Source organism: Mastigoproctus giganteus, chromosome 11 (genome assembly GCF_048544385.1).
Source record: "Mastigoproctus giganteus isolate SK-2022 chromosome 11, ASM4854438v1, whole genome shotgun sequence".
NCBI classification, from domain to species: domain Eukaryota; kingdom Metazoa; phylum Arthropoda; class Arachnida; order Uropygi; family Thelyphonidae; genus Mastigoproctus; species Mastigoproctus giganteus.
Genome location: NC_143585.1, coordinates 91,700,929 through 91,714,820, shown reverse-complemented (window position 1 = coordinate 91,714,820; position 13,892 = coordinate 91,700,929).

The window sequence follows — 13,892 nt, the reverse complement described above, 5'->3', positions numbered from 1 at the left end:
AATTAAAGGTACATAATCCGATGAGACAATCAGGTATACAAAAAAAAAAACAATAAAATAAATAAATAATCAACTCCATTCCATTTTTGTCCTGTCACCTCCACTAGGAAGGCAGTGGCTTCTTATTGGAACTTGTGCTCTAAATGATGGATATATGCATTTAGCTTTATACAAATTGTGGTAGCAAAGATTCAATGCTTGCCTCTGGTGAGGTGGGGAGAGGATCACTTCTGTGAGAAAAAAGGAATTAAGGATGAAGTTGGCTTGGGTATGCTATGAGGAAGCATATTAAAATAGTTACCACACAGAGCTTACTCTTTAAATAGAGTGGAATCAGTTAAATTAGTCCTGATATTGATAGGCCTCAATCCTTTGGAGATAGATAGACATAGAGGATCTGAATGTGTTGGGCACCTACAACAACTTTTTTTTTTATTGGAAAACACACAAAAGGGGAACACAATTTTAAATTCAAAAGGATTATTGTAGGAAATGTATGAAAATTTCCTTCTAGCCAGGGAATTAATTGTTTTTGGAATAAATTTCCATCTGATGTTTTCAGAGAAATGGGCAGTTTGAATGAATTTAAGGATTAGCCAAGGTTATTAGAGGAGATGCACAAATAATTTGGGTAGTTTTTTTGGCTGATACTACTACGTCATTTGCCACTACTAATAACTGCAAAAAACAGATAGTATAAAAATAAAGAGAGGAGTTACATTGTACTTATTATTATTATTAGCTACATGATGCAAGGAAGCTTGAGGCTTATGCTACACCAGCCAAAAAAAATTCCTGAGTTACTTTTGCAATTCTTGACAAACTTGAAGTGAACATGACTCCTGAACTGCACTTATCGAGTCTGCTTTGCTAAATTTGTTGTTAGAAGGAAAGCATATGAAAGAATCTTGTTTGCTTGCAAAGTAGAGGCTAAGCAGTCATTGCTATCCATAATTTTGCCCTTCTTGTGATGTTCTGAGTCATGAACATATTCATGAACCTTGGAAAATTCTGGCCTGATTTGCAGATTGAGTGCAGGCTGATCTTCAGCTCTACATGCAGTTTTAAACAAGGAATATACAAGGTGCCTCATCTTGACTTGGATGACTTTTCAGTAAAGTCCAAGAAGATCCTTTATTTCACTCTAGGTTATTTGTGGGATTGTTCAGGGGATGAGCCATGTCCCAAAGACCTAAAAGAACTCAGATGTCTCCAATTGAGAATGAACGTTTTCTACAACAGCATGTTTGAGAGGCAACCAGAGGGAGTAATACTCTTGATCTGATTATCAGCAGTGATTATTCATTCATTAAAAATCTGCAGGTAAAGAAACCACTAGGTGGCAGTGATCACAATGTACTGATACGGGATTTACTTAAAGATATAACTACTGTCAGGGGTAAAGGGAAGGGTTTTTGCTTTTGTAAAGGCTACTACAGTGGTCTCAGACAGTTTTTAATTTCTATACAGTGGGACCAACTGATGATGTTACCAACAGCAAATTCTAAGTGGAAAGCATTCAAGGAATTAATCTTGGATGCTACTAGGCTTTTCACACCAACTAAGAAATACTGTTCAAGGTTTGGGCCTAATGGATGTCAGATGCACTGAGACTTGAGACAAGAAAAAATGCATACACAATTTATCAGGCGACACAGAAGCTTGTAGTAGATATAAGATAGTCTTTAATCAAGTCACAAAGGATGTTAGGAAAGCAAAGGCAGATTATGATAAATCTTTAGCAAAGGATGCAAACAAAAATAGCAAAGACTTCTTTACTTATATAAGCTCTAGAAGGAAGGGAATGAATCAGATTGGTCCACTTGATATTGATGGTCCGACTATTGATGATCCTATCAGGTAGCTGACAAACTGAATGAGTACTTGGCATCTACATTCACACGTGATGAATTCTGTAGGGAAGTGCGGAACAGGAGCTTAGTAACTTCTAACAGGGAGCTAAATGATTTTGTAATAAGTGAGAGGAAAGTGGAGGAGAAATTGTTGAAGCTAAACATAAGAAAGGCAGCTGGGGTGGATGGGATCTATCCAGTTATATTAAAGGAAGCAGCAAAGGAAGTAAGAAAATCCTTAGCCATAATTATGAGAGAATCCTTGGATTCAGGAGAGGTCTTTACAGACTCAATGTGCAAATGTATCTCCAATTCACAAAGGGTGACAGGAGTAATTAGAGACCAGTTTAACTTCTATTCCAGGGAAAATAATGGAGTCACTGGTGAAAAAAGCATTGCAGGATCATCTAGACAAGACTACAGTTATAGTTCACACAGTATGAGTTTAAGGGGAAGGCAGTATGGCTTTAAGGGCAAGTTGCTACTATGGTTAAATGGATGGTTGAGTGAGAAAAGAGTGTGGTAATCAATGGACACTGCTCTTTGTGGACTAATGTTATTATTGGAGTTCCCCAGGGTTTGGTGTTGGGCCCATTGTTATTTTCCGTATTTATCAATGATATTGATGAAAGTATATCAGCTTAATGTCCAAGTTTGCAGACGATACAAAGGTTGGCAGAGTTGTTAATGACAGTAATGGCAATATGCTACCGCAACAGGATCTAGAAAAGTTGGGTAGATGGGCTGAGAAGTGGCAACTGATGTTTAACATTGACAAATGCAAAGTACTACATATGGCTAGCAGTAACCTCAGGATAACATACCAACTGTGCATTACTAGACTCAGGGTAGTGGAGAACTAAAGAGACCTGTGGGTAATTGTGCAGTCAGATATGAAGTTTTCTGGGCAGTGCAGACAGGCTGCCAGAGCAGCTCATGGGGTCTTGTCAATGATAAAAACTTGTAACTTACACTCAATAAGGTGCCTCCATAGCCAGGTGGGCAGGAGCAGCAGTGCGCAGCACATGCTTCTTGATTAGACCAGGGTTCGAGCCTGTGAGCCACCAAATACGGAGGATGCGGAAAGGTCAGGGAATGACCACCGCATATCCCCGGAGCAATATGGCCTTAATTGCTAATGCTCCTAAAAACCAAATAACAACAACACTTCAATAAAGAGATCCCATCGATCCAGACCCTCCAGTTATCCTCATGCTGTCTTGTGACAATTATTTTGAACAATAGGGGAAGAACTTGCAGCAGACATTAGCATCAGAGCTACATATTGCTTATACACAAAATTATCCCAACTTCATTAAAATTTATACTGATGGATCGAAGTATGAAAGTGGGGCAGGTGCACCAATGGCACTCCCTGACACCACCATTTTTGTGTCACTTCCGACAGAATGTAGTAGTTACACCAGTGAGTTATATTCTACAAAGCTTGCTCTCAAGGATATTTTCCACCTTTCAATCCAAAAGAGCATAATATATACAGACTCTTAAAGTACCCTATAAGCTATGCAAAACACTTCCCCCACCTACTCATCCTTTATTAAAGCTCATCAGATCAGATCAGAGCTGATTCGTCTCAGTGAGAATGGGCAAGCAGTTGTTTTCTGTTGGATCCCAGGCCACAAGAAAGGGTAACTCATGCCATCCTTCCATCCAGCACACTTTTATGACAAACATAAATACATAATAAACTTCTTCAAATTAAACCTGGACCACAGTTATGAGCTTCCTGTACAAACAAGAAGTAATTCTAACCAGAACCTAATAGGCCATACTCATATCTCTCTCTTCTGAAACGAATACATGACTGCTTCCATAGCAGCCAACAAAGGTAGTCTTGCTACACTGATAGGTGCTATATAGCCTAAGTAGCCATTGTGCCAGAAACTCCCATAACAATACAATACAATACAAGCTGATAAATTGTTTGGTACAATGTCAGTTTTTGCTCCCAGTATAGAACATGTTATTTGGTTACTGAATATTTATTTATGAAATTTAGACGGCTCCCATCTACTGGACATACCCACCATATAAGTACGGACAGTGGAGGATCCAGAAAAATATGACAGGAGGGGCACCAAAAAAATTTTTTTTTTTTTTGTAGCTAAAGGAAATTTAAACAATTAGTGTATATTCTCCAAAAAATGACAGTGGGGCATGTGCCCTGGTGCCCCTACTCTGAATATTCCACTGAGTGTGAAGATGCCGTTCACTTCCCACCAATCAATATTGTGGTATCCATTGTTCATGTATGTAGTGTAATACCATAGTTTGTTGTCTATATTGTTATGCTTGGCCTCTTAGCCCTGAGGCCTACAGAATGTATTATAAACCTCTGGTTTCCCTAAGTACATGGAGCGTGGCTGATTCACAGCCTGCCAAAATAGGATGGGTCGTTCTTAGTAGTCCAACCTGAGTTGGATGCCTAACCTGGCCCAAGGTGTATGAAGGTGAAGCAAGAAGAGAATTTAAAAATATAATACAGAAAAAAAAAAAAAGACACAGCAGGGAAAGTTAACAGCTAATCACCTATTAAAAAAAAAAAAATCAAGATGGATCACAAGCACTTCCAATTAACACCCTTCCATTATAAAACTAATACGGCCACCAAATCCAATATATTTCATATGAATCATTCATACTTGATACGACGATTTTATATAAACTCACTTCTTGTAATCGTAATAACTGTTCAGGTAGGAGATTACTAATAAATTACCTTTAGGAAATGAAGCCAATCAATTGATTGGCTTTGTTTCCTAAAGGTTAAGAAAACAGACAAGAAAGGAAAAAAAGTCCTATAGAGCAGTCTAGAACGTTTAATCAAAAATACTGGAAAAGAAAAACTGCATTGAATGTAATTCTCTTTCTGAGGTGATTAAATTAATGGATGTTAGGTATGGTGGCAATCTTAATTATCAGAACGGAATGGCCCATTCTGAAGTATAAGCTAGTATAATTCTTTCTTTTTTTTTTTCCGAAAATTTTGAATAATGGTGAAAAATTTGTTTTTTTATTATTATTTTTACTTATGTACATTTCCCAGTGTTGAGAACACAGGGGCATTGGTAGGCATTGTTTTGTGTTATATTTTCTTATATTAAAAACTACCAAACATTACTACTTGAACTACCAGTAATTAATACAGTCAGGCATTTCTTTTCATCATATTAATTAACTTGGTAGATATGGCATTCCTGTGAAAAACAAAGTGGCACAAATCAAAACTACCAATTTTCAGAAATCTTGCTTTAAGAATTTCAATTTATACCTACCAGCACAATCGAAACGTAAAGGATTTCATGATTCGTATTTTGTTGATTTTCCAAGTGAAGGTAAAAATTATATTACTTATTTATAATAATATCATTACAATCCCCTCGGGTTAATATTTCTGCACCCATTCCGAATTGTGTCACTTAAGAACACTTTAATATGAAAATATTTTTTTACCTTTTGACACCGCAGAATTCAAAAAGGCAGAACATAATGTGCAGCATGAAAATACTTTTTATTATAAATGTAAATTTAATTTTTACATAAAAAAATATTGCTATGTATAAAATATAATAAATTTAATTTTATCAGAATTGCGAAAATAAAAAAGTGCAAAAAATAATCAAAATAATTGAAAACTAAGAGAATTATAATAATTAGAGTGAGATTTGCGGATGTGATGTGACTTTACGAAGTTCAAAAGATCACGTTTATTTTTATTCATTTAACAGAAGGTTTCCTACATAAGCCAGTTTTAGGGAAACTACTTTTTTTATCTTTTGGTTGCTTCATTCGCAACCAAAAGATTAAAAAAAAAAATTCTTTAATTCGAAAACCAAAACAATGAACAGAAAAAACAAGTGTTAAAGAAATTATACAAGTCAAAAATTATAATTTTTGAATTGTATCATTTCTTGAGGTGGAATGATGTGTACTTGACATGTAATTGACACGAGTGTCAACAACTATATATTGGCGTTTTCAGTGTGCCATTGCTTGACTCCCCTTATATAGAATACAAAATATAACATATAATTATTTGCTGGCCATATCGCTCACTGGCTGCAATAGTGGCACAACTCAAAATTCTTAATTTTTGAGTTAATACAACTGATGAGGTTGGGATAGGGGACTCGACATTTATGCAATAACAGTACAAAGTGAGATCAATATTATCTTGTTACGTAACACAAGTGTTGTTATGCCATCTGAGTTTTTACCACATCGAGAAGCGTTAACAGTGACACTTCTTCAATGGGCCCAACCTTGGGGCTGAATGTAGCGAGGTCTGTGTGCAATAGTTGTTGTGCCAGTACAGGGGTGTAATGCAATGCAAATTTCTTGTTGTAGGTCATATGCAAAACGAGGGTGACTGTGCAACTCATTATTGTAGAAAAATATTAAAATATCGGTAAAGTCTGGTCGTGTATTCGTCCCATCACAATATGTTACATTTGCTAGAACTGCCAGAAAGACAGGAAACCCTTTCAAGGTGACAGAGACAAGTCATTACAATTTTTACAACCTGAAAGATTTCGCCCGACGCACTTCTATGAAATTTAATGAAAATACTGATGAAGTGAAATTCAATGACATTGCTAGCTTTAAGGCAGAAAAGCAGCATTTGAACTCTTTATTTTATAAAACATCATACAAACAGGATGATTATACATCAGTAATGTTAACGCTAGTAAAATAAGAAAACCTTTGGAGACATTTGTAGATTTCGAATTGAAAAGGCTACAAGAGTTCCATTCCGATTTCGAAACAGAAGCACAGTGAGCTCCACTGTTTGTTGAACAATAACACAATTCCCAAATGTCTGCCAGCTTTTATAACAGTCTAAAAGTTAATTTACGAGAGGAATAAATTTTTCTAAAAATGACTTAAATTCTTCCATTTTGCTTGTTTGTACACTAATAATTACATACTAACTTGTTCTTATTTATGCTTTACCACAATTATGTTCTCAAAGACTAAAATGTAGTTCACACATGTTCCTGAGTTTATGAATATAAATGGAATATAATGTTTAATGTTTTTTTTTTTTTTTTTGTTCATCCTTAGGAGACTCAGGTCACAAATTGTGAGTGATTGTTGGTGCAACAGTGACACAACTCAAAAGTGGGAGTTGAATTTTTGAAATTCTGATTACCCATAAGGGAATGTTGATCAAACCAGCCTTATTTTGAGTACCACTGGGTATGATGAGATGAATCACAATATATTAGAACAATCACATAATTTCTTCAATTCTAAAGAAACTGATTTTAAAAGCCAAATTTTTCTCGATTATCTCAGAACTACGAATTTTTAGTTATGCCACTATTGCAGCTAGTGAACGATTATAAATTCAAAATTTTGATCTCATATGAATGCTCAACTTCTTGATTAAGCCAAAACTTTTAAAAATAGGATTATGGTATTCACTTTCTTATAAAGTTTTGTTAGCGATAGTAATTTCGAAAACAACATAACGCAAATTATAGCTAACATGGTGATTGTTATTATTCGAATAACCACAATGACCATGTGATTGTTATTTGATTGTTGCGAATAACAACATTCACCATGTTAGCTACAATTCAATACTCTGAAGATAGATCTGAATTTACGCACTAAATGAAACCAAATAATAAAAGTAATGGATAAAAACATTTTAAAATTATATTAAAGCATATTACTTACTTCCAAACCTGAAAGTAAAAAAAAAAAAAAAAAAAAAAAGTAAAGTGCAGCTATTATCAACCCACTGCAAGATGGAAGCCTCCTCAACAATTCATGCTGAGGGAAATAGACCATAATCTGCCACGCTGGTCCAGTGCGGGTTGTCAGATCGACAGTATTCAACAGTCAGGGGCTTGAACCCCAGTCTATTCAAAGAGCGTGTGCTACTGCACTCCCGCTCGATATACAGGAATTTTTCTAGCAGGGATATGGAGGTGATCATCTTGTATAAGGCAATGGTCAGGCCACACCTTGAGTACTGTATACAAGTCTGGAGGCCTCATCTTAAGAAGGATGTAGAGCTGTTGGAACGAAACCTGAAAGTGTCAACTACTAATGCAGAGTCAACTACAGTACATTTACCGTATATCTCTAATCAGTGAAAGAACTGCCAGGCTCATTTGGAGGTTTCAAATCTTAAGTCATTTTGGAAGGTTTAAAGTTCTCTAAACAAATTTTAGAACCTGAGAGACCATCCATTATTAACTCTAGAAGTCCCATGTACCAACAAGTCAAATGTGGTGAGGGGAGTATGTACGTTAGGGCATCATAAGATTTATTATCAAGATTGGGAGCAGGTTTCCGAGGTCATCCAAAGAGCTGGCTGTGGTTCTGGGGTAACGTACGTGACCACCAGGGCCACAAATGCTATCAACTCTTCCATTCAGTATCTGAGTGGAATCTCTCAGTCAGTCATAACTGTCTGCAGACTAGCTGCAGGGGGGGGGAACTGAAACAGAGCAAAGGAATTTTCTAGTAACACTCCTCGAAATCTCGTTTAGGAATATTCCCAGAAATCGTTTCTGATGATAGTAATGATATGGCTGGAAAAATTTTTCTCTTACATTCTTTTGAATACCAAGTAGATCGCTCAAGTGTATTTTTAAGAGGTTAAAACTGCTGTTATTGCAGTTTTGGTGTTTTCGCCAATACATTCCAATTATAATGGGAGTATTGAGACACTCATAATTTTGGACATGAATGATGGCAAATGAACACCAATATATATATGTATATACGTTCTAATTTCCATGTGTATGCAGGGGCGGACTTTGGCCTAGGCAACTGCCTAGACCCGTAATTTTTTTGGGCCCGTAAAACGGTTTTATTATACATTTTTTTAGTATAAATTTTTATAGGCAGAGGACTCTTTTTAGCTTTCAACATAATACAAGACCTGTATTTTATATTTAGTAATAGAAGACCTTTTTTAACCCATTCAACTGCATCCTCTATTACAATTTCTGAAAGGTGGCAACCCTAGGTGGGGCCCGAAATGAGAATCTTGTCTAGGACCCGATTTTTCCTTAGTCCGCCAACTGTGTGAGTGTATGTTATGGGGGTTAAATGGCACATAGCTGCTTGACTATAAATACGCCTCTTCTAATTTGCTTTAAGATTCTTAAACTCTTGTCTTGAACCCTATTATTAATATTAAAGTAAACACCTTAATCCGATGTTTCAGTACATATGTTTTGCACTCTCTCATCCAAACGAAAATCATGATTGTATAAGCAATGACGCTGCTTATTTTAATACCCAGTTTTTAATAAAATTCCGTGAGGAAAAAAGGGTACTTTTTTTATATGCGTATTTTGATGCAACCACATTAACCATGATGAAAATGCTCTTCTCCTTCCGTGTTATTCATTGCGTCTTATAGTGGTTGGGAATTATTTCCCAAATAATTAAATCCAGTTAAAATATATCATTGCGTTGCATTATGCCTCATCTGAGTTGTCTTATATAGGTCTATTCAAAAAGAGGTCTATAAAAGAACTAACCTTGAATTAAAATTTACTTATATATAAATGGGATCTTCTTGGCGAAGTTTACTACTGTTTAGATAAAAGGTCCCCCCCCCCTCAAGGAAGAAAAGAAATAAATATTATTTGTTTGTTATAATTTTCAGTAGATGGCAATCCTAACAAAAGCTTCCTTAATGAAAAACTGTTTTCGAAGAAGTACGCCTGAAACAATGATTCTATAACCTTCATGATTATTCATGTTTGTTTTTATATAGTTTTTGTTATTTCTTTCTTTTTTTTCACTTCACGTAAGTAATAGCATAGACGGCGGAAGAAACAATAATTTACTATGGCAATATCGCCGTCAATCGATACCGGAAGACGTAATTATGAAAGCAAAGTCGCTGGGATGTGTAACAAAATCTTTCAAAACATAAAGACAAAAAACAGCGGACATTAAGTTGAAAGCAAAGTTTTCTAAACAACAAAAGCGAAGTACGTAAGCGATTAAAAAGAGAAAAGTTAAGTGTAGAACTCGTATGTAGCTGCAGTTAAGACACTGCTGGCGTGCATTTTGAAATGGATACCGTAAAAATACGAGTGGGTTCGAAAAACTGATAAGGCGTACAATTTTAGATAGAGGCAGTAGTGAAGTCATTCGAAATTCAGTAAATTGCTGTACTTTAATGAATTGCGAAAAGTGAGCCTTGAGAAGGGAAAAGAGAAAAACATAACACAGGCATAATCCTATTAAAAATATACACAGCCTATACAGCGATATAAAGCCTCATGGCTTCTTTTTTATAGTTATTTATATTTATTCTTTTTCTAAAAGCTTATTTTCAAATATAGTATGCCAAATCGGAAGTATTTACTTCCCTTTTGAAACTTATGTATTCATTTTTCCCTCGTATCGCCAAAACTTGTGATAAAAGTAATGTTTATCTTAGCCACTTTATTTTTATCATACGCAGGAGGAAAAGTAAACCAAATAAACTCGCACTGCACATTGATTACCTCTTTCTCACTGCGATACTTTCTCTTACAGAGAGTTACGGAAACACGATTCATTTCCTCATCGAATGAAGAAGTTTCGGCATATACCAATACTCGTAAGGCAACTGTTTGCTGTACGCATGACGAGCTGTGACACCACCCTTATCTTCATTCTACACACTCGCACATCTCTCAAGTCGGGCAGAAAATCTTGATCTTGAGTAGTACTAAGGTGCTGGACAAGGCTAGTCGTTAGCGAGCGTCTAACGCCTTGACATTGTTTTGTGGCTGAAATGAGGAAGACTTACCAGAAGCAGTAGAGTTTCATTCTTTCCTATTAAGTTATAATATACTAACGGAATCGTATTACCTTTTATTTTTATTGTGAAAAAGAAAAGTGCACAGTAAGCGATAAAATAAGTTATTTCATTGCATCCACTATCAATTATTCCATTACTTATCATTTCGGATAACAACGGTTACATAGTTAATGCAATTCTACTTAAACCATTGTTAAGTAGGACTCAACTATAAGAACGAAAACAGGATGGGGGGACAATTTCACAGAAAAAAAAAAAAAAAAAAAAAATTCCCTTAGCAGGAAAACACTCCCTTAGAATAAAACCTTCAAGGACGGGGGGGGGGGGGACACTAACCTACTTTGACCCATAAATTAAGGAATGGGCCCTTCTTGCTAAGTCATTAATTTGCTCAGCGGGTAAGGCCGATGAAGTTTTAGACCATTCGGTTAATATTGAACAGAAAATTGCTATGAACTGTTGTATAATTATCTTTGAAAATCACTGGAGGCTTCGTTTGCAGAAACCGAAATAAAGTTATATAAGAAAACCTGAAAGACAGACGGATGCACTGGAGTCGGTTCAGTGCTATTCGTATAACCCATAGTGTATAGTATAACCCATAAGTCTCTTGTCTACTTTTTTTTTTTTTTTTAAACAGCGTCAGTCGAATTATGTGTATATCAAGGAAATGTAAAATCAGAACAAAACAAATCTCAAAAGAAATCTCACGGAAAAGATTGTCTGTACCATAAATAATAAATTGCTATAACCATCGATTATACGTAGACGTTATTTAAAATAAAACGACTGTGTAAAAATAGAGCAGCATTGAGATAAAAATCACATTTAAAAGAAATTGAAACTGCCGCGGAAACCATTCGAGTAAATAATTTTAAGGCCATACTCTTTACAACCATAAAATTATTAGTAGAGGAAGCGATACATAAAATATGTCACGACATATGACAGAAAGGTCACGCATGCCAGCAGAGGGCACTGGGTGGGAGACGAAAATAAAAACAACGAACAAAGAAAAGGGAAGGGAAAACGGCGGGGAGGGATGGGACTTATGACAGATAATGAAAGCAGGACAGCGGATGGGTACCAACTGTGGTCAGAGATAGGTAATGTCTGAACTGTCTTCCACTCGTGGGGGTGATTTAATTTTCTGTTTATGCACCACCTGTAGGCATTGTTGATCGATTATCCACTAGTGCACATAGTTAAGGTACAGTCGAGTTTGCGCTTATACCTTTTGTAAATCGAACTAAAATCATGCTAATCAAGTAACTGATGGAAATGCCACACGCGCACATCGTTATGATATGCAAATATAGTGGTTTTAAATACAGTGGTCTGATCGTGCGTTACTCAGCTATATTATGTGAAGTACCATGCACGTCGTGTTAACTGTTTTTAGTCCAATGACACAGGAAGATCGTATGAACGATTACGATTCATTGCGGTGGAGAGTGGTCAGCAGGAGGGAAAAGAGCCCATCAAGACTCTGAATGTGGTAGCTCGATTGTTGCAATAACTCTTGTCCTCCGTGACATAGTAGTTTCACTACTTGTCATTTATTTGGAGAGGTCTGGGTCAAGTCCCGTCGCAGACTGGAGGAATTTCTAAACGATTCAATCGGAGCTGCACTTAGCCAATATCAGGCGGAGGGAGTAGATTATTCCCTCGTGAGTTATTCCAGATTGAATCAAAGCAGAGGTAATACAGGAGGTGCGGTGAAGATTTTTCTTCTATGTTATGTTGCCTAAATGATGGAAATGAGTTGAAGAAGACGTTTCGAGTGAAAGTGCTGAGAACAAACAAACAAACAGATTTTCTGACTTTCAGGCGTAATCAGAGTTCTACACTACAATTGTTGATATTATTTAATTTGTGTGTAATTAGTATTAATTTTATACCTTGTGGCAGGGATCGGCAACCTTTTTTGAGTGAAGAGCCATTTTTGATCCAATTAAAAGAAAAAAAAAAAAAAAAAAAAAGAGAGAATCCGAAGAGCTGCACCTCAGCTCAAGCTGGGAGGAGGAGGATGAGTGGGGGAGTTTTTTAAGAAATGGAATAGAATGGGAAGGTGTTTTATGAAAAAATATATATTCTGAAATATTATTTATTAATACTGAAAAAAACGTAACAAACATCTAAATTAGGTACGAATTAATGTGACTTTTGCTGCTGAACTTCTTGAGCGAGTCTCTCAGCATCAGGCTGAGTATGCCGTAATTTCCATCTTTAAACATGCTGAGAGATCGCATTGTTCAGACGGTTTCTTAATTTATTTTTAATATAGTTCATGTTCGAAAATATTTTCCCGCAGAAATTCGTCGAACCAAAAACTGAGAGAAGTCCAAAGGCAAATATTTTCAAATTTATATAAGTGTCCGGTAAGCTACTCGAACCATCGAATACAATATAGTCTTGCCTTTTCAACTCATCTATCACAGTGCATTTGTGTAGAATTGCAAGGGCAGCCTTTTACCTCCACAAATCCTCAATTCCAGTTTTAGGGCATTTTAGTCTTAAACTCCACATGTCCTTGATTTTTTCCATTTCAAATTGTGCTTCATGTGGACTAAAAGTTAAAGAGCTGCAGGTTGCCGACTCCTGCCGTATGGTATTAAATCAAATAAAATACATTGGTATCCATAAAACCAAGGGTGCCACAAAAATATGCTTGATAACATTCAAAGGAATCTTTAGTGAAAGAGTATTATGATAAGACTATTATATTGAGTTTGTAAACAAATGTGCTGCTATTTTCATTAATAATAATCATGAGACAAACATCACAAGCTTTACACAATAAGGCCTTTTAATAAATCCCACATATCTACAAAATGAGATATTATCAAATGGGAGATTAGGAGGAGGCCGATGTAGTTCAGTTCCCTAAAATATTCCACAAAAGTTTGCAATACGTTTCATTTTTATTCATATTTCAAGTTTTTATTAAAATAGGATCAACTTGCTTACCAATTTTTATTAGAATATTTTCTATTATGTATTAAAAAAAATTAAATAATATTTAAGAAATTTCTAGAATATTCCAGAAAGGCGAAAGTGTAGAAGACTCAGGAATGTGATAGAACATTGTAGAAGATTCAGTATTGTTTCAATAGTATAGAAACAATAGAATATAGATGATTCCAGAGTGTTTTGCAACAACTGGAATTAAGGAGTAAGAGCTGTAACTTATAAAATCGAACACCCGTGATTCAGTAAGTGTTTGGTGT